The following is a 26,146-nucleotide window of genomic DNA, read 5'->3' as shown; positions in this document are numbered from 1 at the left end:
AGGTCCATTGTTCATAAGGGTATTAAGGCTCTAGAAACTGATTTAACCACCCAAACTGTCAAGAGGCTACTATGTAAACTAAAAAGAAAATTTATTAATGTGGAAGAGAAAAAATTACTTTTAAGGAGAAAAGATATCCTGGTGTCTGATAATTACGGTCTCTCCCTTAGGCCAGATCAATAATGTTCCTGTTGCTTGATGAGCATAGCATCTGATCAAGGACAGCTAGTTGGATGACATTTATGGCCACTGTTATCCACCTAGGAAAAGACTGGTGCATCTATCTCCACAGTAACAATATCCTTGAGGCCACTGGTCATGTATATTTTTCCCCTAGACAGTGCTGGAGACACTCTGACAAATTCTTGCTTTCTGAATCTCTGTTTATAGACATCATACAGGTCATTTTTTAAAATACAGTCTTTCATCAAAGGATGATTACACACCATATAGAGGCTTAGGTCAAGGCAGGGCTTAGTCATTCAAATGCCTACAAGGGCCAGTCAGTTATAGAAATAAGTGAAGCAGATGAGAGGTGAGAAAAGTCGTGTCAGAAAAACAACCAAATTTCCTTTATACTGCCTGAATTCAGTATAAATGGGTATGTATGGGATTTTTAGAAACATATAATATTTTAAAATAAAATTGAAAAAATAAAAGTATTTCATTACTTACATCTTTTTGCACAATTTATTGTTTCTTCAATTGTTGTTGAACCTAGTATGTCACCATCAGACAACGTAAACTTAAACCACAAATCCTTCAACTGGGTGCAGTAGTGTAATTTACTCAATTTCATATGCAAAGTGGAATTTACAGACATCAGTGCTACTATGTACAGACTCTATATGAAGGTTACTTTTGGTCTAGTGTCATGCCATTCTAACATCACTACTTAATTTTCAGTCACTTATTGTTTTGCAAATGAACAACTTCAATTTGTAGTTCTCTTTTCATATCAATAAAAAATTATAAAGGTAGACTTTCTAATGTTTCAATGTTAGTTTATTTTCATAAACTTTAAAATCAGATTCTTTTTGGAGTTTCAAGTCTATAGCTTTTGTAATGTGGCTTAAGACACGACTTTCATTTCAGGAAAATGATTTCAGTGTAGGGTAATAGGTGAGGTTATTCCCTGCCAAATTAGTTTCTTAAAGGTATAATTTCATTTCAAGAGAGATAACTGAATTGTACATTTGTGTAGTGTTTGTGAAAGCCTTTGCAGAGAACTATTCAAAGTTGATAGGTTCTAACAACAACTCAAAGGCCAAGACTGAAGTCCAATTTTTACTGTTAAATATTGAGTAAGGATTTTTCTCTTCAATAACATAACAGTGTCTAAAAATATCTTTCAATACTCAGTCACATAAATCCATGTGCTACAACAAGCCATCACAGCCTACATCTGATTCATAAACAAAAGGCCTAGAGTACCTGGATTTCATGCTGTGGGATTTTATCCAGTTTATACTGTTAAATTACTTGTACATTCAGGTATATTGCATTTAAAATTTTTTAGCACAAAGCCATTCCTGGAAAATGATATCATCAGGAGACTTAAATTCTATGTCTTTTGGAAAATGTTACCTTCTCAAGTTTAAGTTTTCACAGTAACCATGTCCATTTCAGAAGTTGAATCACATTTACTCATCTTGAACAATTATATTACATTTTTCAAATTTTTTTACAGATAAAGAGAAGTCATTTGCTAAATTCTAGTCAGAGCCTCCTTATCTTCTGGCACAAAAAATTTTTGTCAATATCACCAACTTAATATAGCTGACTATGTGATGTCATTTATATCTGTGCTCTCATCACCCATTCTATTTTTATGGAATAGAATATGCTACAGCCAATTTAATATATTTCAAAAAAACTTTTCTAGAAGTGCTAAGACATGACTTTAGTTTGTTGGTTAATAGTATTTCCAGTAAGACTTAAATTTACAAATGCTTGCCTCCATGTAGAACACATAATATATATTATTTTATAAAATTGTCCATTTCATCAGAAAAAGATCTTATCTTCCATTGTGCCTGAATCAAGCATCCTTATCCTACTTTCAGTGGAGATAGGGTATTGTTGTTATTGTTCAGTTGCTGAGTCATGTTAGACTCTTTGCAACCCCATGGACTGTAGCATGCCAGGCTCCTCTGTCCTTCACTATTTCCCGGGAGATAGGGTATAGAGAAACTCTTTTCTTTCACAGGAGAAACAAGTGCAAGTGGAAACTAAAATCAGCTCCAGTGTTAGAGATACAATAAGGAATCATAGTGATTGTGGCTAAGGAAAGAGCAAATGTTCCATCTAAGGGAATAAATGTTGCTGCTCTATATAAAAAGACGTGGCTGATAATTTTCATGCAGAAATGCAAGTCTAGTATTGCCAAAACCAACTTGTGAAAAGAGAACCTGAAAATGACTGGCTCAATTAAACAACAGCAAAAACAACAACAAAGCACTCCAAGTCAACAGGCTGGACAAAATAGTTCTGCAGCCGAAACAGTCCAGTATGCAACCTCTGTATTAAACTGTTAGATATTTTCATAAATTTTTACTTTTTTGAGACTACATTGACTACCATGATTGGAGGGCTATATATTCTCCAACATTTCAAACATTTGCAAAAAATTTTATAGATGTGAGTTTATAGTGTGAATCTCTTATTTTTGTTATCTCAATTCTACTGGTGGGAATGTCCCTACGAGGTGGATATACTGCCATCTACCATCATACAGAAGATGTTATGTGCTGCAGGCCAGCCATAGTTCTGAGATTTATGGATGGGCATGTGACCCATGTGGCAAGAATACACAGAAGAACTGTACAAAAAAGATCTTCATGACCCAGAAAAACACAATGGCATGATCACTCACCTAGAGCCAGACATCCTGGAATGGGAAGTCAAGTGGGCCTTAGGAAACATCACTACAAACAAAGTTAGTGGAGGTGATGGAATTCCAGTGGAGCTATTTCAAATCCTAAAAGATGATTCTGTAAAAGTGCTGCACGCAATATGGCAGCAAATTTGGAAAACTCAGCAGTGGCCACAGGACTGGAAATGGTCAGTTTTCATTCCAATCTCAAAGAAAGGCAATGCCAAAGAATGACCGGTGTAGCTCAGTTGGTAAAGAATCTGCCTGCAACACAGGAGACCCAGGTTCGATCCCTGGGTTGGGAAGATCCCCTGGAGAAGAAAATGGCAACCCACTCCAGTATTCTTGCCTGGAGAATCCCATGGACAGAGGAGCCTGGCAGACTACAGTCCATGAGGTCACAAGAGCTGGACACGACTTAGCAACTAAACCACCACTACCCAAAATATTCAAACTACTGCACAATTGCACTCATCTCACATGCTAGCAAAGTAATGCTCAAAATTCTCTAAGCCAGGCTTCAACAGTATGTGAACCATGAACTTCCAGATGTTCAAGTTGGATTTAGAAAAGGCAGAGGAACCAGACATCAAATCGCCAACATCTGTTGTATCATTGAAAAAGCAATAGAGTACCAGAAAAACATCTACTTCTACTTTATTGACTATGCCAAAGCCTTTGACTGTGTGGATCACAAGAAACAGTGGAAAATGCTGAAAGAGATGGAATACCAGACCACCTGACCTGCCTCCTTAGAAATCTGTATGCAGGTCAAGAAGCAACAGTTAGAACTGGACTTGGACCAACAGACTGGTTCCAAATCGGGAAGGGAGTATGTCAAGGCTGTATATTGTCATCCTGCTTGTTTAACTTATATGCAGAATACATCATGTGAAATGCTGGGCTGGATGAAGCACAAGCTGGAATCAATATTGCTGGGAGAAATATCAATAACCTCAGATATGCAGATGATACCACCCTTATGGCAGAAAGCAAAGAACTAAAAAGCCTCTTGATGAAAGTGAAAGAGGAGAGTGAAAAGTTGGCTTAAAACTCAACATTCAAAAAATGAAGATCATAGCATCTGATCCCATCACTTCACGGCAAATAGATGATGAAACAAAGGAAACAATGACAGACTTAATTTGGGGGCCTCCAAAATCACTGCAGATGGTGACTGCAGCCATGAAATTAAGACATTTGCTACTTGTAAGGAAAGCTATGACCAACCTAGACAGCATATTTAAAAACAGAGACATTAACTTCACCAACAAAGGTCCATCTAGTCAAAGCTATGGTTTTTCTAGTAGTCATGTATGGATGTGAGAGTTGAAGTATATATAAAGAAAGCTGAGTGCCAAAGAATTGATGCTTTTGAACTATGGTGTTGGAGAAGACTCTTGAGAGTCTGCTGAACTGCAAGGAGATCCAACCAGTCAACCCTAAAGGAAATCAGTCCTGAATATTCATTAGAAGGATTGATGCTGAAACTGAAACTCCAATACTCTGGCCACCTGATTCGAAGAACTGACTCATTGGAAAAGACCCTGATGCTGGGAAAGATTGAAGGCAGAGGAGAAGGGGATGACAGAGGATGAGATGGCTGGATGGCATCACTGACTTGATGGACATGAGTTTGAGCGTGCTCTGGGAGTTGGTAATGGACAGGGAAGTCTGGTGTGCTGCAGTCCATGGGGTCGCAAAGAGTCAGACACAATTGAGTGACTGAACTGAACTGATGTGATCCAAGCCAGCCCAGTCATAATGCATCTCAGGTTTTTGTTTAGACAACTGAGATACTCTCTTTCCTCAGGGCTCACTACCTGAAAGTACAATGAAGTCTAGAATTGTTGTGGTCATTTTTGTCACCTTGTTTGAAGAGTCTACTGCAAGTCATGCCAACATGGAGGAAGATATCAAAGCCAAGAAAAAAAAATACTGGAAGAAAAGAGACAAATTGGATAATATCATTTGAATTGCTGAGTCCAGCCATTTGTGAAGCCAGGATTTTCCCTGGTCTTTCTGGTTACATAAGCCAATCTATTCTCTTTTTGCCTTAGGCTGGTTTAGGATGGGTTTCTACGACAAGCAGAGTCTTGACTTTTTTCTGACTAGTACAGATAACTCATATTACCAATTATGTCTGAGTTGTTTGACAAGCTATATGAGCCATATAACCCTGAACTCTCTTACTGTAATTTACTATGCATAATCATAATCTCTTATTTAGCATCTACTATATGTTAGATTTGGAAAAGTGAAAGTGAAAGTCGCTCAGTTGTGTCCGACTCTTTGCAACCCCAGGGAATTCTCCAGGCCAGAATACTGGAGCGGGTAGCCTTTCTCTTCTCCAGGGGATCTTCCTGACCTAGGGAATCAAACCAGAGTCTCCTGCATCACAGGCACACTCTTTACCAACTGAGCTATGAGGGAAGCCCAGATTTGGAAAACGTTTCTGTAAAGGGCCAGATAGTAAACATTTTAGACATTTGGGGCCAGATGGGCTGTCACAACTAACTCATTTCTGCACTTTAGTATGAAATCAGTCATAGACAATACATAAGCAATGAGTGTGACCATGTTACAATAATGGCACTGGAATTTGAATTCACATAATTTTCACGTGCCATAAAATATTCTTCTTCTTTTGATTCTTTTTCAACCACTTAAGAATCATTTTTAGTGTATAAGCCACATTTGGCCTGCAGGCTATAGATGGCTGACTTGGAAGCAGATGATAATTTTCACAAGGGTGAGCAGTGAGTCTGATTTTCAATGTGCCCATAGCACCAGAAGCAGGGCTTGCCAATAGCGGTTTATCACTAATTATTGAAAGGATAGGTGAATGCTCAAGGAAAATCAACATTGTAGAAAGTTTGGTTTTCCAAATCATACAGTCATATCAAGTATTTTAGAAAATCAGTAAAACTATCAAAGATTTAAGGAAACTTAGGAAGGCCACGTTTCTACCTAGTTATCTAGACTCTTCTTTGTTTCTCTCTAATGTCTTTACAACAATTGCTCCTGATCAGGCCCAGGAACCTCCAAGTTTTTCTCCTTCTGTTAGGCAGATTAATTTTTTCTCTTTACAACTTCATCCTCAAACTTTCATATCAAAATCAGTCAAGGTATTCAGATGAACACAGGGATCTACCCCATAAGAGATGACCAGCCTTCCCAGTTCCAATAGTGACATTCTCAGTAGGTCCTTGGTCTCAGGAAACACATTTAAATGCTCATTTTATTCACACATAAAATGGAGAGAATCACTTGTTGAACCAACCTCATATGTTCTCTTTAAAGCTTCACATGAATTACTGAATATATAGAATATATTCATTCATATATATATAGTGGAATATACATAAGCTTTTAAAATTCATCCAAAAATTTAATACATTACTAATAAAAAATTTAGCCATGTTCACAATGATCAATATGTACAAAGAATGTGATCCAGTCTGATTAGATCAAGTTTAATTTTTTTAAAAGTAGTCATTTTAATGAAATTTCTCATCTTAAAAACAAACTAGTTCAAAGGCTTTCTCAGAAAAAAAACCAACTATGACTGGGACAATTTTCATACTATATTTTTCTAATTCTAATGAAATCTTTTCTTTTTCATTAATCTGGAGGATAAACATATTTTAGGTTAAAGTAAGTGAAGAATGAATAATACAATGTATTATCAATACATAACACAGAAATCTTTAGCAATAGTACTATAAAATTTTTTAGTCTTTCAAACAACAATGAACAGGTCTCTTTTCCTCAAAATCATCTTAAATGTGTTGCTTAGCTACTGTTGCTAAGATTTTTTCTTTTTCTTTTTGAAAAAAAATTACGTGTCATACCACCTATGGGCTCTTCTTTTTCTGTCTTGACATCTGCTATTATATCTACATAAAACTTAAAGTCTACAGAGATAAATCTTTGTTTTAAATAAAGACTCACACATAAAACTGGTTATAATTTGTTTTAAATATTTGCATTATGTTTCAAACTGTAAATTCTCACAAACGAAAAGTTTGAATTTATAGACCATGTCATCCAGTTAATCTGTCTGTTTTCACATTTATGTCTGTTCATAAAATATGCACGCTTGCCAGGTGGCGCTAGTGGTAAAGAATCCACCTGCCAATGTAGGAGACAAGAGACGCAGGTGCGATTCCTGGGTCGGGAAGATCCCGTGGAGGAGGGCATGGCAACCCACTTGGTATTCTTGCCTGGAGAATCCCACGGACAGAGGGGCCTGGCAGGCTACAGTCCCTGGGGTTGCACAGAGTCAGACATGACTGAAGTGACTTGGCACACACATGAAATACACAAGTATGAAATATTTAATGCTAAGCAAAGGTGATTCCATCATTTAAGAGACACAGGATGAAAACACTTGATTACTCTAATTCTAAATAATATTAATAGCTCTCACTGGTTATCTGTCCCTGGCTCTACAAATTCAAGTGTGGACCTAGAGGGGAATATTTTTCTCCTACTCTATTACTCTAAAATGTAGTATCATTCTCCATAGCTGACTATGAGGAAGTTTTACCAAAGAAGAGTTCACTCTCGCTTTTTTTTTTTTAATTCAGGGCATGGTGTGGGTAGAAGGCAATAGGGGAATGCAGGAAATTAAAGCATGTCCAGTCAATTTCCAAAAAAAGAGAAAAGATAATGTATTCTTGCCACCTCTCAGTTGTAACCTCCTAATTGGCAGGAACTAAAGTTGTGCACAAGTCTAACTACCACATTACATTCAGTTATTCAAGGGCAGGGCCCTGTTTTATTCATCATTTTGCCTTCAACACCTAGCACAGTGGAAGAGAATTGGCAAAAGTTCAGTATGAATGTTGAAGGAATTAATAAATGGGTGAAAGACCAATAGTTGAGATTCTATTTGTAGTCATGGCCATAATTCATTTTAGAAGATAAATGACAACATCTCATTAACTAGGACTTTAGGGCAAACCCCAAAGAATTAGAGTAATCACTCTTATTGATTTTAAATATTGAAAATAACTAGTGAAAATCACTCAAAAATTTGCATTCATCTCTTGAGATCTAAAAGTTTGGATTGGTTTCTGATTGACTACAGGCTATGGATGAAAGAAATATCACTGGATTAGAAACTAAACAAACATTTTGCATGTCAGGGACCATTGATCAACTGTTAGAATTTTTGTTCCTTTTGAATTCCTGTGTTGCATATGGCAGTATTTTAGAACAATGCTAATAAGATTAGAAGTGCTTTCTACCCAATAAAAAGTTACTTGGAAGAAATGGTTTATCTTTTTTATGGAGACATAGAAGAAAACTGTTGAAAAGAAAACTGGACATAGACAGGTATAATCAACTCAATTCTCATCATTCCTGATCTCCAACCTGGTACTCAAGTAGATCCTTTGTTTTAAAATGAGCACATTGGGACACACCGATGAGTCTGATGTTGATCAGTGTATGTCCCAGGATTTCTTTGATGGTTATCCTTTGTACACAAAAAACCCCCCAGATGTCTCTGAGCAGTTTATGGGATCTGCCCACATATTTTGATAAGGTTTCCCATCACTACTGCTTCTCTTATAGTAGAAGAGTTTTACTCATAAGATTCATAAGATCTCTTATGATCATCAGAGCCTAACATCAGGTATTTCTCAAAAGCTGTTCTGTTAGTTACTCAGTTGAGTCTGATTCTGTGACCCTGTGGACTGCAGCCCACCCGGCTTCTCTGTCCATGGAATTTCCCACGCAAGAATACTGGAGTGGACTGCCATTTCCTTCTCCATGGGATCGTCTCGACCCAGCAGATTCTTTACTGTCTGAGACACCAGGGTTACCCCTTTACAAATGGAACCAAGAACTAAGTTGCTTAGGTTAAAGATCCATACATCTTTTTCAACATTTCAGGTGTTTTTTTTTTTTTTTTTTTTTGCATTTTTTAGATATCTAACAAAGGACAAAAATCTAACATGAAGTTAACAATAAAATCCACTTCAAATACTTTCTGACTGAACTCCCCAACCGGTGAGACCATATAACCAAGCATCACAAACACTAAAGAAACATATCCTAACACTAATGCTGTCCGTATTACACAAGGAGAAAGCTGCTGACCACAGAGTCAGCAGAACACATGAAGCGCATGCATCAGAATACCAGGAGACAAGCCCAGTATGGCTTTTGACTCTGTGGTATCTAAAACTTAACTTATAAATTCAAGGATACAGTATGTATGTTTTCTCAGGAAGTGCCACTTTCAGTGAACCTGCCATTAGGATGAAGACTTTAGCAATAGTATAATAAATTTCATGACTGGATATGAATATTCATATAATCTCAACTGTAAAAGGCTTTTACTCAGGGCCTCTACACTAGGGCATAGACCTCAAGGCAGGGAAACATTAGTAATCGCCCTTGAAATCGCCATGACTTGGCAATGTTGACTGCAGGTCTTGGAAGTCAATCAACAGTGACAACTTCTCCACATGGTCTGTTGCACAGATAAGCGCAGTGTTTGGTGGAGCTAAAAAGAGTGCAAAGAAGGGCAACAGCAACTCAGGCAGGGGGACAGCTTACTAAAGTGTTTGGCAAAGAAGGGATTCACAAATTCCTAAAACATAATCCAGGGAACTGGGAGTTTATAAAAAGAAAACTGTATAATCCATCTGGATTCAGATATTACACCAGTTTATTTGAAAACTAAAATATGTATCTCTTGTTCTAAAGGCATAAAAGCTGAACATCACTTAAGTTAATGAAAAAAGAGGGCCTCAGACTACTGGGACCCCACCAGTAGACTACACCAAGTCCTTCAGAAAGGTCCCAAACACAGAACTACAGGAACATGTTGACAGACCACCAGTGATCCATCAAATAAGAACTTGAGCACCTATATTTAGTGCTTTCAAGCTACTCAGTTTTTTACTCTATTTTTGTTCAATAAATGTGAACTACTGCTGAACTGTTTTATAGCCCACTAGAAAAATGTTGTTCCATGATATTAAAGCACAGAGATGCTTTCTGGAATATCAAGCAGGTGCTAAGTCTTGAATTTGTGCCAGAACATTACAAACACAAGCTGCAATCACTCTGCTTCACATTAGGAAATCAGACGGTGCTGAGGGAGCAAATACTCTTCTTAAAGGACAATGTCATCTTCAAAATGGAACCAAATAAAGGAAGCCCTTGATCCGACTTCAGAGCTAAGAAGTTCTAGAATTATGTCTAATTATGCCTATATAATTTATGTTGATCACAAGTTGCTTTCTGAGCTACAAGGATGCAGCATATGTTTTGAACTAGTGGACAGAGAGAAGCCATTCTAAGGGTCTTAGTGTAAACGGTTAAGCCAAGTGGGAGCAGGAAATGGGTAGTTGGATAAACTGGACCTGAACTTTCTGACAGGAAGAGCAAGGCGAATGCCAGTCTTACTCACAAGCAGTCGGGTGTCAGAGTCTGGGCAGAGATGAGGTCCAGGTTTGGGAATAAGTCCCCTAATAGCCAGGACAGTGTCCAGTGATTTTATTCTCCAAACAGAAAGGAGGCCAGGAAGAAGCAAGAGAACCAAGCATTGCAGACTTACGGGCGGAGGGGGCGGGGAGGGGGGCGGGGGAACCACAACAACACAAAAACAACTGAGAGACAGAGATACATAGATAAATCAGTATAATCCACTCTTCCCCAATTTCTACAATACCCTTCATAGGAGTGCAACTCAAAGGTAGCAAAAACAAGGTAATTATCTTTGGCTCTTGGCCACCAACAACAAAATAGACTTTTGTGACACAATCATAGTTGTATTGCTACTTGCAATGGACAGATCACTAGGTCAGATGGTTTCTGATTCGGAGTCAGAATAAGTGAATCAGTTTGTCTATGCTGATATTGGGAAGTCTGTGAACTAAGGAATTATTTGAACTGTCCTCATGTTTGCCACTGGATGGAGGAGCCTGGCAGGCTGCAGTCCATGGCGTCACGAACAGTCGGACACGACTGAGCGACTTCACTTTCACTTTTCACTTTCGTGCATTGGAGAAGGAAATGGCAACCCACTCCAATGTTCTTGCCTGGAGAATCCCAGGGACAGGGGAGCCTGCTGGGCTGCCGTCTATGGGGTTGCACAGAGTCAGACACGACTGAAGCAACTTAACAGCAGCAGCATATCTGCCACTAGCAATTTAGTCAAGCAGATTGGATGATGGAGATAACAAGGATTATCATTTTGAATAAAATTACCATTAAGACTCACTGGGTTTCTCATCACTCCAATATCACTTGTCCTATATTAAAAATCAAAGTCTGTCCAATGAAGACACAAAGATGGTGTCTTGCTCAGTGTCAGGTGTCTCTAAACAAACTGAGAATTCACAGGTAATCATTAAGGCTGCTCCACCTTTTTCGCTTTTTTCTTAACAAGAAGATCTTTGCAAAAAAACTGTGGAATTACCAGGGTTGTCTCCTGCCATAGGTGCTGAGGAATCCAACTCTGAAATGGCCCACTGGAATATGTTTCCCCCAGAGAACCAAATAATACCAGAATCATTAAAGCATTTCTCAGACTTAACTGAATATTCAGTGTAGCTGAGTTACTCAGGGAGCATTAAAGCCTTGGCATTGGTTTTCATTTGCTCTATTTATTCAGTATTTTCTCCTTTTAAAAAATATTTTAAATTGAGGTATAGTTAGTATCCCATAAAATATATATACCTTAAGTGTTCATTTCAATGAGTTTTTTACAAAACTGTGATGAATTATAGGTAACATAAATCTATCACTTTAATCATTTTATTATTTTTTAAATTTAAATTTATTTTAATTGGAGGCTAATTACTTTATAATATTGTATTGGTTCTGCCACACATCAGCATGAATCCACCACAGGCATACACGTGTTCCCCATCCTGAATCCCCCTCCCACCTCCCTCCTCGTATCATCCCTCTGGGTCATCCCAGTGCACCAGCCCCAAGCATCCTGTATCGAACCTGGACTGGCGATTCGTTTCTTATATGATATTATGCAAGTTTCAGTGTCATTCCCCCAAATCGTCCCACACTCTCCCTCTCCCACAGAGTCCAAAAGACTGTTCTATACATCTGTGTCTCTTCTGCTGTCTCACATACAGGGTCATCGTTACCATCTTTCTAAATTCCATATATATGTGTTAGTATACTGTATTGGTCTTTTTCTTTCTGGCTTGCTTCACTCTGTATAATAGGCTCCGGTTTCATCCACCTCATTAGAACTGATTCAAATGTATTCTTTTTAATGGCTGAGTAATACTCCACTGTGTATATGCACTACAGCTTTCTTATCCATTCATCTGCTGATGGACATCTATTTTAAAGTACAGTTCAATGGCATTAAGTACACTCACATTGTGGTGCAGCCATGACTACCATCCATCTCCAACTTCAGAACCCAGACTGAAACTGTACCCACTAAACATTAACTCCGCTACAAAGTGGAGCATTGTTCTTATGTTCACTTGCTATCTGAGTATCTTCTTTGGAGGTGTCTGTTAAGTTCATTTTTGGTTCATTTTTAATCGGGTTGTTTGCTTCCATGTTGCTGAGTTTTTTGTTATTTTCTTACCCCCATTCCTGCCTATGCCTCAGGTTACCATTGTTTTGATTATTATTATTTTTTTTTTTACTGTGGATTAGTTTCACCTGGACTTGAACTTTATATAAATCAGTTATACAGTATGTATTCATTTGAATCTGGCTTCATACAATGCCTATGAAACTCATCTGTATTGTGGAATGTAACAGCAGCACTTTCATTTAGGGTACAAAATAGTTCATTGAACCAATGTCATTCCAGACATTAGTAATTTGTGTTTCCTCTCTTTCTTGATCAGGCTTGTTGAGGTATATCAATTTTATTAATCTTTCAAAGGATCAACTTTTGAATTTTTTTATTTTTTCTTATTTATAGTATCAACAGACATGTAAGTTCCTCATTACAGGTTTTAAAATGTTATTGTACTGTATCTTCTAAATTGCTTTTTTTTTTACTTAGCAATATATCATGGATATCTTCCAAAATAGATAATACAGATATGCCTCAATTTTTAAAGTTGCTTAGTATTCCTTTGATCCCATATTTAGGCCAGTTCCAAATTTTTTTAAACTACAGATAATGCTTTATTCTTGTTCACAAACATTCACACAACCCATATTGGTCCCCTGTAGTACCTGCTAAATCATAAATTATAAAATTAAAAGGATGATAAAGATTTTCCAAAAATATTCATGCCCTCTTCCTCTAATTTCACCAATACTGGCATAATCTTTTTGTTTAATTTTTTCCAGTTTACAGGAAATATTGCATCTTGTTTTTATTTGCTTTTAATTATAAATGAGCATATGTTCATATAAATATTAACCTTTGTATCTTTTTCTGTTACTGATATCCCTTGCCCATTTTTCTAATGCTACATTTTTAGAACTTTTTGAAGTTCCCTCTATATTATTCATGTTAACCCTTCACTTATCACTTGTTGCAAATATGTTTTCCAAGTTTTGGGTGTGCATATGTGTTTGTCTGTTGGATGTTTTTTGTTAAGTCATTATTTGAGACATAATTCACATACAACAAAATGCACAGATATTTAAGGGAGCAGTCTGATGACTTCTTACAAAGGTAAACACCCATGTAACTGTCACCCAAACCAAGGAATAAAATAATTCCATCACTTCAGGAGGTTTATCATATCTCCTTGCAGTCATTTCTTTCTCTATTATTGATACTTTGAACTATTAGAGTTAGATAAATGTTTATAAAGATTCTGGCATAATATCTAGTGTATAATAAGCATTCAATGTATGAAACTGTTATTATTAATTCTATCCTGGCAATGGCTAACACAATGAGTCTGTACTACTCTAAAGTCCTTTAGAAAGCTAATGCTTCATTGTCTATACACTTCTAATTTCGGTGAGACTCCTCTCCCCCACCAATCATGGAGAATACTGCTTTCTTATTGCCACATTCTGTTAACAAACCAGCTAAATTTAAATTCAATAACAAATTCAGCTAAATTTAAATCTCCAGGAAAATGAATTTTAATTAATTCAATCCAACTCACACTAAGACATTTATACCATTTTTCATGACAAGCATCAGAAAATAATTTAAATTCTTATGACTCATCCTTGAGAACAAAATGTCCTTAGACAACGGAACACAGGTGTAATGTATGTTGGTTGGCCTTGCAGTCGCTGTCTCATGTTCCTGGGATGAGAAATAATGTAGCCCAGACAATACTGTAGCCCAGACAAGAAATGCGGAGAAGGCAATGGCACCCCACTCCAGTACTCTTGCCTGGAAAATCCCATGGGCAGAGGAGCCTGGTGGACTGCAGTCCATGGGGTCGCTAAGAGTCGGACACGACTGAGCGACTTCACTTTGACTTTTCACTTTCATGCACTGGAGCAGGAAATGGCAACCCACTCCAGTGTTCTTGCCCGGAGAATCCCAGGGATGGGAGAGCCTGGTGGGCTGCCATCTCTGGGGTCGCACAGAGTCGGACACGACTGAAGTGACTTAGCAGCAGCAGCAGCAGACAAGAAATGAAGACTCTTGATGGTATTCACTGTATTTGTTGTGCACCTTCTGCCACAGGAAAAGGAGCTGGTTAACTCTCTTACTTGGTTTGATGCAATGATACAAAGCATTCTGCAGGTGCTATTAGATAAGATAGGAAATTTTTTTAGAAAAAAAATTTTTTTAGAAAGAATCTATGTGAACCTAGATGAAAAAGTGGTAGAGCTCCCATGAGGAATTAAGAGAGTGTGAGATCTGACAGTTGACTACACCTGCAAACAGATCTTTTAAGAGAGAGACACTAACTGCTCCTGTATACTCTCCCAGTAAGTCTTCTGTCTACCAGTGACGCCTTTCTTTGGCCCAGATTAATTAAGCTCAAAACAGATTTCTGTCACTGAAACTGTTCAGCCACTGGGAGAGGCAGAAAGTTGGGTGAATATTAGTCATAAAATGATGTGTATCTTTACAGGTTTTATCCTATCTTCAAGCAGCCTTATCTGAATTTTTAAGAAAAACAGCTCAATTATTCATTTATTCAACAAGTATCTATTAGCCACTTCCTAAAAGTTTTTACCAATCCTAAAGGAAATCAACCCTGAATATTCACTGGAAGGACTGATGCTGAAGCTGAAGCTCCAATCCTTTGGCCACCTGATGGGAAGAGCTGACTCACTGGAGAAGACCCTAATGCTGGGAAAGATTGAGGGCAAGAGGAAAAGGGAGTGGCAGAGGATGAGATGGTCAGATGGCAACATCGACTCAACGGACAGGAGTTTGAGCAAACTCCAGGAGATAGTGAAGGACAGGGAAGCTTGGTGTGTTACAGTCCATGGGATCACAGAATCGGACACAACTGAGTGACTGAACAACAACAAGTTTTTACTAGTCTTGTTTTTTTCATACCTAGCACTGAGCCTGACACAACTGTTGATGTTTAATAAATATTTGACAGATGAATGAAAGAATGATAAAATTTAGGTGATGGATGGTATGGACAAGTTCTAATTCTTACTTTTCTTGACAGAAGTTGAAATAGTTGCCCCTTTCTTTCTTCTTGAAAGCTCTATTCTTGAAAGTCTTCCTCAATGTTTGCCCCTCAAACTCCCCTGTTTTTCGCTCCTATCTCTTAGGGCAGTTCCTATTGTTCTTTGCTGACTCCTCCTCCTCTTTCTGACTCTTAAATTTTGGTAGTTCTTCCAGAGACTATCATAGGCCTTCTAAGTCTGCTCACCCTCCCCAGGCCATTTTATTCATCTCCTCAGACAACACATTCCTGTTTTGGTTTTTTAAGCTAGTTTGAGTGGAATATCTGGTCTTTTGTAAGCAAAGTGTCCCAGCTTATTCAGTGCTCAATAAATACTTATTAAAAAGTATACCAGGTTATTGGGCAGAAAACTTGAGACAAGACTGTAGGTCAAAGAAATAGACAGCATAAGCAAAAAAGGAAGTTAAGTTTTGGACATCTTACATTTCTGTTCTCAGCACCCCACAGATGCAAGATTTTTGATGTCTCTTAAAGCACCTGTCTTAAGGTTCCTTCTTCATCCCTCCAACTGTCATACATAAGAATCATGGTATACTACAAAGAAAGGATTTGTTCAGTTTTGTTCAAAGAAGGCTATGCATTTTGTTCATCCCCTGAACAGAAAGATTCAAGGCAAGGTTACAGAATTTATTCATTATATCTATATTAAGCTATCAGAATCAACCCTTACACCAACCATTATGATGTCACTTCTTCTTGACAAGCACCAGGGAACAATTCCTATTCTTAATTTATAACCAAAAGATTTGCATAACTTGTGCCATATTCAAACAACATGCATTATAATTAGAGCACTGCCAATTCATGAGGGCATGATTTCACTATTTCTTCTGCATTATCAAATTACACATGTATTGAAAATATATCTTCTGAGCTCATCCTGTGTAATTTCGATGTTGCAACTTTTCCATACACACAAAACCTTCATTTCTCTTTCTTAACATAATTCAAACACAGTCTATCTTTGACAATCTTATTTATAGCATACCCATCTCTTTTTTAAAATTAGAAATCCAAAATTTATATACTAAAGAATTTATATAACAAATATATGAAAAGGGGCATCAATTGGCTTTTTTAACTCTTAAACCCTGATTCTAAATTAACTTTCAGTTCAGTTTCTCAGTAGTGTCCAACTCTTTGTGACCCCATGGACTGCAGTACACCAGACTTCCCTGTCCATCACCAACTCCCAGAGCTTGCTCAAACTTATGAATTATTAACTTTAGCAGTTGCTAAAATGCACTGACAGAGGTTCACAGACTTAATCAATACCAGTGCTCAAATTTTAGTTATACCTGAAGATCACACTAAATTTAAACAATATGCTTGTAAAAGGTATCTAAATGTAAAATTTTAAAAATAGGTATGTCTCACTTCAACCGTAGCCTTGCCTAAATTTTCCATAGTCATAGTACCCACTGCCCTAAAATATCCCATATTGGATATAAATGCTCCAACACAGTGAATAACAAATGAAAACTGAAGTTTTCACTTATAAAGTAGCTTGATAAGTGAGACCTTATGGACTTCTAGTTAAAATAGTTAATAAGGCCCAATGCAAATTAAAACAAAGCCTTCAAGGATAAAAATGTATTACATATAATCCAGCTAACAAAGGGGTGACCATTCTCACGACTTCTATATTTAATAGACCAAATTCACTTGGCATTAAACCTTGAAAAAATAAAGGGCAGTGCAAGGTGGATTACTATAATACTTGACGTGCATGTGCAGGTTAAGTCACTTTAATCGTGTCTGACTCTTTGCAACCCTATGAACTATAGCCTGCCAGTCTCCTCTGTCTGTGGAATTCTCCAGGCAAGAATACTGGGGTGCACTGCCATGCCCTCCTCCAGGGGATTGTCTCAACCCAAGGATCGAACCTGTGCCTCTTGTCTCCTGCATTGGCAGGTTGGTTCTTTACCACTACCACCACCTCGGAGTGAATCCGAGGTGGTGTTAGTTAATATTTAATCAGTGTTAAATTATTTAACCAGTGTTAATATTTAACACTGGTGTCCTATCCATTATGGCCCCATATCAATACTCAATATTATTAAACTTACTGACTTTGGTCAACAGCTATAAGTATTTTGCTTTTATAAATGTGGCTAACATGTTCTATTCAGTGCCTACTTCTACAGAGTCTCAGCTGTGGTTTGCCTTTACCTCCAAAGGGACACCGTGACTTTTCCAGGCTACCTGTGGGGTACCTCAGTAGTTTTGCCACAGCACAAGGTCTTAACCACATCCACCTTCCTCCAGGAGCACAGGTATGAAATTACACTGGTGGCATCCTCCTCCAAGAAGATTCATTTGACATACTCACCGTTCTTTGATAAGAGACAAATTTTGAGGTGTTGCTACAGAGGCCAAATACAAACAAGAATTTCAGCTGGCAACTGCTGAACAAAAACTTAAAGAAAAAGAAAAACCTTTCATCTTCATTCCTGTTCTAACAAGTAAATGATCCTTAAACTAGCTCCCTCACCACCTATCATGAGTTACACCTAGCCTCCAGCTATACTAACCACCCCCTTATCTTCATTTATCCTATGGAGTGGGGGAGAGGAGATCAAAGGACAAATATATTGTGCTTTAGTATTTCTCAAGGTTTTTAGCATAGCTGCATATTTAGTCCCTGAGTGATCTGTACATTATTCACTTATGTAATTGGCACTGACAGTTGACAGTGCTGGGTTCAGTGCTCCGCCTTGGAATATGAACAATGGAAACAATGGATAAGGGACCATCTCTCTCACTAGGAGTTGAGAAGCTCTAGAAGATTCTTCTCGAAAGAGGGAATGAAAAGTCAGTTGGTTTGCTCAGTTTTTAGTTTTATCCAAGTTATAACTTAAGTCAAATTCCTCTATACATCTTTGCTTCTAGTCATAACAGAATTATTGTTACTGTCAGTCATTAACTCATGTTCAGCTCTTTGGAACCCTATGGACTGCAGCAAGCCAGTCTCCTCTGTCCTTCACTGTCTCCCAGAGTTTGCTCAAATTTATGTCCATTGAGTCAGTGATGCTATCTAACCATCTCATCCTCTGGCGTCCCCTTCTCCTTTTGCCTTCAATCCTTCCCAGCATCAGGGTATTTTCTAGTGAGTTGGCTCTTTGCATCATGTGGCCAAACTATTGGAGCTTCAGCAACAGTCCTTCCAATGAATATTCAGTGTTGATTTCCTTTAGGACTGACTGGTTTGATCTCTTTGCAGTCCAAGGGACTCTCCCTGGACTTGCAATCCCACTGAAAACAAGGAGAAAATGGGACAAAATATATGAGACAACTTTTTCAGGCACTGAGAACAGGGAGATCAGAATCACAGCCTTTGGGATAGGAATGACAAGTAGTGGTAAACCTGGGGCAATTTTGCTTCTGTTGCACAGAAAGGTAAGCCTAGCAAGACAGGTGAGATAGGCACTCACTCTTCCTGAGTGAGAAGGCACAGACCCACCCAAGTTCCAGGCAGCTGAAGCAGCCTCTAATTTGGGGGGCAGGCTACTAAAAAGGAGGCTGTTACCCAACAAAGTGGGAGTAAAGAGGCCTGAGTAGGGGGTGCAGGGTAAGAAGTAGGGGTGGGGTTAAGACTTCAGGAAAGCCACACAGTATAGAGGGCACACCCTAGAGCGAGGGCCCCACCCTAAAACTAAGTTCATAATGAAAACAGAGCTGCCCAAACACTAAAAACAAGACTAACAGGATCCAAAGATTTCCCGAGCAATCTAACAAATGCTGGGATAAAAATGAAACACTCTTTAAAGGAGGATGTCATAATCAAAATTCATCACAGTGTTTATCACCCACAGTATCCAGCACAAAATCATAAACACTGAGGTGTATACATATAATGAAATACTTGGTAAACTGAATGATTGAAATGTTGGTTTATGCAACAACACAGGTGAATCTAATAGACACTGTATGAAGCTAGATTTAAGTGCATGCTGCTGCTGCTAAGTCGCTTCAGTCATGTCCGACTCTGTGTGACCCCACATATGGCAGCCCACCAGGCTCCCCCATCCCTGGGACTCTCCAGGCAAGAACACTGGAGTGGGTTGCCATTTCCTTCTCCAATACATGAAAGCTAAAAGTGAAAGTGAAGTCACTCAGTCGTGTCCGACTTAGCGACCCCATGGGTTGCTGCCTACCAGGCTCCTCCGTCCATGGGATTTTCCAGGCAAGAGTACTGGAGTGGGTTGCCATTACACTGTATAATTCATTATATAAAGTTCAAGTACAGGAAAACTAATCTATAGTAAAAAAATAATAATAGTAATCGAAACAGTGGTTTGGAGACTTCTTGGTGGTCCAGTGGCTACGACTCCACACTCCCAATGCAGGAGGCCTGGGTTCAATCCCTAGTTAGGGAACTAGATCTACACGCCACAACTAAGACCCAGTGCAGCCAAATAAATAAATATTTTTAAAAAACACGAAAAACAGTGGTTACCTGAGGGGTGGGCATAAGAATTGACTGCAAGGAGACATGGGAAACTCTCAGGAGTGATGAAATTGTTTTATCCCTCAGTTTTGGTGGTGGTTACACAGAGTAACCACCTTTGATGAGTCAAAACTCATCAAACTGTCCACTTAAAAATCTGTGCATTTTATTGTATGTGAATTACATTTCAGGTTGATTCCCTGGTGGCTCAGATGGTAAAGCGTCTGCCCGCAATGCCGGAGACCCTGGTTCAATCCCTGGGTCGGGAAGATCCCCTGGAGAAGGAAATGGCAACCCACTCCAGTACGCTTGCCTAGAAAATTCCATGGACTGAGGAGCCTGGTGGGCTACAGTCCATGGGGTTGCTAAGAGCTGGACACAACTGAGCGACTTCACTTACTTTACTTTACGTTTACATTTCAAAAATTGACTAAAATTTAAAGGAAAAAAAAGCGAAGAAAAATATAGAATGATGTTTTGCATGGCAACACAGCTTTTTATGCATGTCAGAGAGGATTTTCTTACTCAGAAAACACATGTACATTTATTGAAGTCTTTGTAGGTTGATTTACACTGCCTTGCAAGAGCTGATTGCTAAAATTTTAAGAACTTTGCAAGCCAGCTGTTAAAACTATTGTTAGGTCAAAATCACCCATGGCAGAAGTCTTTACAACACATTAGAAGTCAGATCTCCCCCAAACCAGCTCCCTCCCAAGGGCTAGTTTATCAGCACACAACTAGATTTATGATTTATTTATATTTAAATAAAGATCTGCATCACATGTCATGTCTAGATTTGTGGTCAATAAACTTTCCAAGATATAGTTCTACACAGATTATTTGTATTAATGGAGACTATCAATACCTCCTTCCCTGCTCCCCTTTTAATCCTATTACCACTTCTTGCAAACAATGAATTCAGACCTTTTGTCTGTTGAATTTTGGATGTGCCTTCATGTCACTCATGACATGCTCATGCTGCTACTTATTTTTTCGGTTTTGACATTATTGACTGTTTCCCACTATGGAAGATATGAATTCAGTCTTCTTTCCCACAGAACACCTGCCACCATCAAAACCACATTTCACACCACTCCTATCCTTCCAACATCGTGTTACACTTTTAGTTAGATCAATATTCAGTGTTTACACTAATATGGTTATGAAAATATTCACAGCTGAGCTCTCTAGTATTATGATTAGTATTATTTTTCCTTCCTCGCACAACTTTTTGTTTTCTCTGGAGCTACTGGTATTTCTATGCCTTTTTAATTTGCCTTGTTTTCTACGTACTTATCACTGATTTATACCAAAAATTCTATCCCAATTATCTAAAATTTCTCTCAATAGTGCCAACATATCAGGTATTTCAGCAATTTACTCTTCTGGGAAACATGTCTCTGGAGGCTGCTGTCATCTGGATTGACTGCTCCAGGGTGGTGCACAGTTATGATTCTGGAATTTACCTTCCCCCTATCTGTGACACTCTCATCACCTCCCTTGCGAATTGTTAAATCAATTGTTGGACTGTTCTCTAAGTATTGCTGTTGAGAAGTCCAAAGCATTCTGACTCTTGATCCCTAAGAGATGACTCATTTTTCACTTTATATTCTGAAATTTTGTAATGATGTCACTTGGAGCAGGTTTTGCATTGATTCCACTGGGCCTTTAAGAGTCTTTCAATCTAAAAACTCATATCCTTTAATTCTTGAAAACGTTCTCTTCTGTTTTTTTCTGCCCCTTCTAAACTTCTGTTATTCAGATGTCGAGCAAAATGAACTTCTCTAATATTTCCCATTTTTTCTTGTCTTTTTGCAGTACTTTCTGAAAGATTTCCTAAACTTTCTTTAGGTCTTTTAACTCTTTCATTACTTTTTGAAAACATCTGCTAACACATTTTAAATTTCATTTATTTATATCCTGTAATGGCAGATATTTTCTCATCTCTCTGAGAATATCAATGCAATTTACTTTCTTCTCTAATTGTTTGGACAGGTCCTCTTTATGTGAAAGGCATGTTGTGTGAATATGGACTGTCTCTATTCGAGAATGAAACTGTAAAAGCTTAATTGAAGCTCTAGATGCATAGGTGGTACTTGTCAACCATGAGTTTAACTCTGGGATTATCTGGCTGAACTGCTTCATTGAAAAATTTCTTTCCTTAAGTCTTTCCTTCTGAGCTCGTAAAATTCCGCAGATTAAAATATTTCAATCTTTTGCTTAGAGCAGTATGGTTCTAATGTGAGTGTGCATCAGAATCAGCTAGTGCTTGTGTGTGCTCAGTCACATCCAACTCTTTGTGATCCCAGGGACTACAGCCCGCCAGGCTCCTCTGTCCGGGGATTATTCAGGCAAGAATACTGGAGTGGGTTGCCATGCCTTCCACCAGGGGATCTTCCCAACCCAGGGATCGAACCCAGATCTCCTGCAATGCAGGTGGATTCTTTATTATCTGAGCCACCAGGGAAACCCAATGGTTAAGAATCCACCTGCCAATGCAGGAGACTCGGGAGATGCAGATTTGATCCCTGGGATGGGAAGATCTCCTGGAGGAGGAAATGGCAACCCACTCCAATATTCTTGCCTGGAGAATCCCCATGGACAGAGGAGCCTGGAGGGTTGCAGTCCACGTGGTCACAAAGAGTTGGACACAACTGACCGACTAAGCACAGAATAGCACATCCTTTACCACTGTGCCACCTAGGAAGCCCAGAATCAGCTGTGAGGATTTGTTAAAACACTGGGCCCTGCCTATAGAGATTCTGATTCATAGGTCTGGGATAGGGACCTAGAATTTGCATTTCTAACAAGTTCCTAGATAATACTAATGTTGCAGGTCCTAGGAACATACTTTGAGAATACTGGCTGGCCTGGATTGCCCAAAACAAGACCTCAGTTAAAATATTGGGATTACAATCTTCAGAATGTAAGGTTTAAAAATCCCTCTGTTTCCAATAACTATACTGTCCTCAACAGCGCCTACAGCGCTCTGTCCAGAGATCCTCTGTTTTATGGTCTCCAGAAAATAAGGCTTAAATATTCTGCCAGAGTAAGGGATGTTCCCTAATTGGAATGGGAAATAGGACTGAGCTTCTCAGTGTCTCTTAGGCATATATTCAATCAATCCCTTTGTTTTCAGTCCCACTTTCACTTACATTTCCAGAAGTACATAGCACTGCCAATTTTCAAGTGTTCTGAGGATTCTTTTGGGGCAAGTCAAGGTGGTTTTCATCTTTTTGCCACTTTGGGCTCTTCTTGATCAAATTTTATGAGTCATTTCCCATTCATCCATCTATTTCCCAACTTCCAAAATCATATTGCTATCAACTCTCTACATCATCTTCTCTTTATCCATTAGGACTTTGAAAGAAAATCATTTTACTATCTTATCAGTGGAGTTTGGGAGAGAAACAGAGGTAAAGGTTTGTGTTCAGTCTGCTAACTTCATTTGGAATTTAGAAGAGTGAACATGGGAACCGTGTTCCCAGACTCTGATTGTATCTCGGAATATAAAACAAACAGGACGTACTCAAAGCAAATTGAACCATCCTCAAAAGTTACACTAGGCTGGTCAGTTTTATTCATTTCAGACTTGGCAAAAGAAATCAACTATGTTTATATAGGGAAAAATCTGTTTCACAGCTTTAGACTGCAACTCTCCCAAAGCCAGGGTGCCACAGGTCTGTAATAAAAGCTACATATATGAAATACTGGTGACTCAAAGCAAGAAACCAAAGAATGTGAACAAGATAGTTTATCTTTGCATATAAAGAGCAACAATAAAATCATTAATACCATGCTAAGATATTCTTATCTTTTTCATACTATCTTCTGCCCAACAACAATTAAAATTATAATTCACTGAACAAATATCCAATGTCAGAATTATGGTGGTTCCATTATGTACTCTGTCTCATTTACACAGTCTGCTAAGATGGGCATTATGTATTTTAATCTTTTAATACCAATTAGGAAACTGATATCTAGAAGAGGTAAGAAACCAGTTGAAGGCCATACAGGAAGGGCAGAGCAGAATAGAACTGTAGGTTTATCTTATTCTAAAGCCCCAACATAACCATTTTGATACAACATGAGTTAAAAGCAAATAAAAACATTTATTTTGAACATAAAATAAATTTTGTTTTTGTAATAAACCAAGCTGATTTTGTAACGTAACACAGCACATTTGAATTCAAGTTTTTTACAGATTTGGACCACATCTTATTTTGTGTAGGTATGGGACCCATACAGCACCCAACAGAGCAAAATATCATTAAATTGAAGACTTATAATTTAATAGCTCTATAAGTAATATATAAGAACCAGTTCATTTATGATTATTATAAATATAAATGGTATGTTATGAGATGGATTTCTGCCAAAAGACTCAACAGGACAGAAAAGCCTTCAGAGAGACACAGAGCTTGTTAACATTACTTTGCACTATCTTCTGGTTTTGTTTTTTTTTTTTTAATAAAAACAGAGTCTAAGCATTTGAACCAACAAGGTGGTTTTCCCAACAGATATTCTCAGAGTGGATATTCTTGCTTTAGTTTATATAGGTCATTCTGAAATTTTATGTTCTCTAGGGAGACTTCTAAATGAAGAATTTAATCAGAAAAGGGAGATTCAGCTAGAGAGTAATCAAGTTTTAAAATCTAAAAAATAAAGGAACACAGCTTCACTTACTACCCTAGAGCGGAAGCAATCCAGTAGACAGATAAAAGAGTGTGGGCAACAGGAGAGGTGAAAAATAAAAGAAAAAAATATTTTTTAAGCTTGTTTGGGAGAAGCTCTAAAAGGAAATGCAGAGATGTTAACAATTAGGAGGAGGAGGAGGAGATGGAAAGGAAAAAAATGTGCTTACAACTGCCCATGAAATAAATGTCTTTGTTACAAGACCACAGGATTCTGTTTCCTGGGAAGGGGAAAAAAATTACTCAGCTACATTTTATGTTATGTCAGGCCAAGAGATATGTCATACAGTCATACAAAGTAAAATGTTATTAACTAAAATACTGAGTTGTTCACTCCATTTAAAAGGACTTGTTAGGAAAACTAACACAAAATGTGTTGCTCAATTTAGAAGACAGCTTAACCCATCTGGAAAAGACAAATATTTTATTGGTCTGTACATTAATGCCCCCTCCAAAGATGTCCACACCGAAACCTATGAATATGTTCAGTTACAGGGCAATGAGGAACTCAGGTTGCAAAAGGAATTAAGTCTGCTGATCAGCTGAGCTTCCTGCCAAAGCGCAGCCCTGACAACCCTTTTCATTTAGTCCAAAGACTCACATTTAATCTGTAGAACTGTAAGATTTAACAGTTGCTGTCTTAAGCCACTAAACCTGTGGTAATGTGTATAGGGTCAACAGGAAACTAATAGGATTGACCAGTCAATATATGTAAACTCATTGTCTTACTCTCTGAAGCAAGCTAACAGAATCTCATTTAACTGAGCGTGCAAAGTAAAAATAAAATCATCACTTTTTTGTTAACAAAAACTGACTCTATTTCTATTTTAAATAATTACATTTCCATACTGTAATGTAAATAATTTACATTTAAATAATTACATACTCCATACTGGAGTGGGTAGCCTATCCCTTCTCCAGGGGATCTCCCTGACCCAGGAAGTCTCTTGCACTGCAGGCAGATTCTTTACCAACTGAGCTCTCAAGGAAGCCCAATTATATTTCCAGTTAAACCTAATTAATGAAGTTTTCGGAGAAGGCAATGGCAATCCACTCCAGTACTCGTGCCTGGAAAATCCCATGGATGGAGGAGCCTGGTAGGCTTCAGTCCATGGGGTTGCTAGTAATTGGACATGACTGAGTGACTTCACTTTCACTATTCACCTTCATGCATGGAGAAAGAAATGGCAGCCCACTCCAGTGTTCTTGCCTGGAGAATCCCAGGGATGGGGGAGCCTGGTGGGCTGCCATCTATGGGGTCACAGAGTCAGACATGACTGAAGCGACTTAGCAGCAGCAGCAGCAATGAAGTTTTATAAAAACAGAAAATAGAACTGAATTAAACAATTACATGTAGCCTGTTTAACACAACATCGTCACTGCATAATACTCATTCAGTTCGGCCAAGTCTGCTTCTTTCCATACTTGCAGGATGCTGCTGCTGCTGCTAAGTCGCTTCAGTCGCGTCCGACTCTGTGTGACCCCATAGATGGCAGCCTACCAGGCTCCTCCATCCCTGGGATTCTCCAGG

This window comes from Capricornis sumatraensis, chromosome 23 (assembly GCF_032405125.1).
Source record: "Capricornis sumatraensis isolate serow.1 chromosome 23, serow.2, whole genome shotgun sequence".
NCBI lineage: Eukaryota > Metazoa > Chordata > Mammalia > Artiodactyla > Bovidae > Capricornis > Capricornis sumatraensis.
This window is presented reverse-complemented; position numbering follows the sequence as displayed.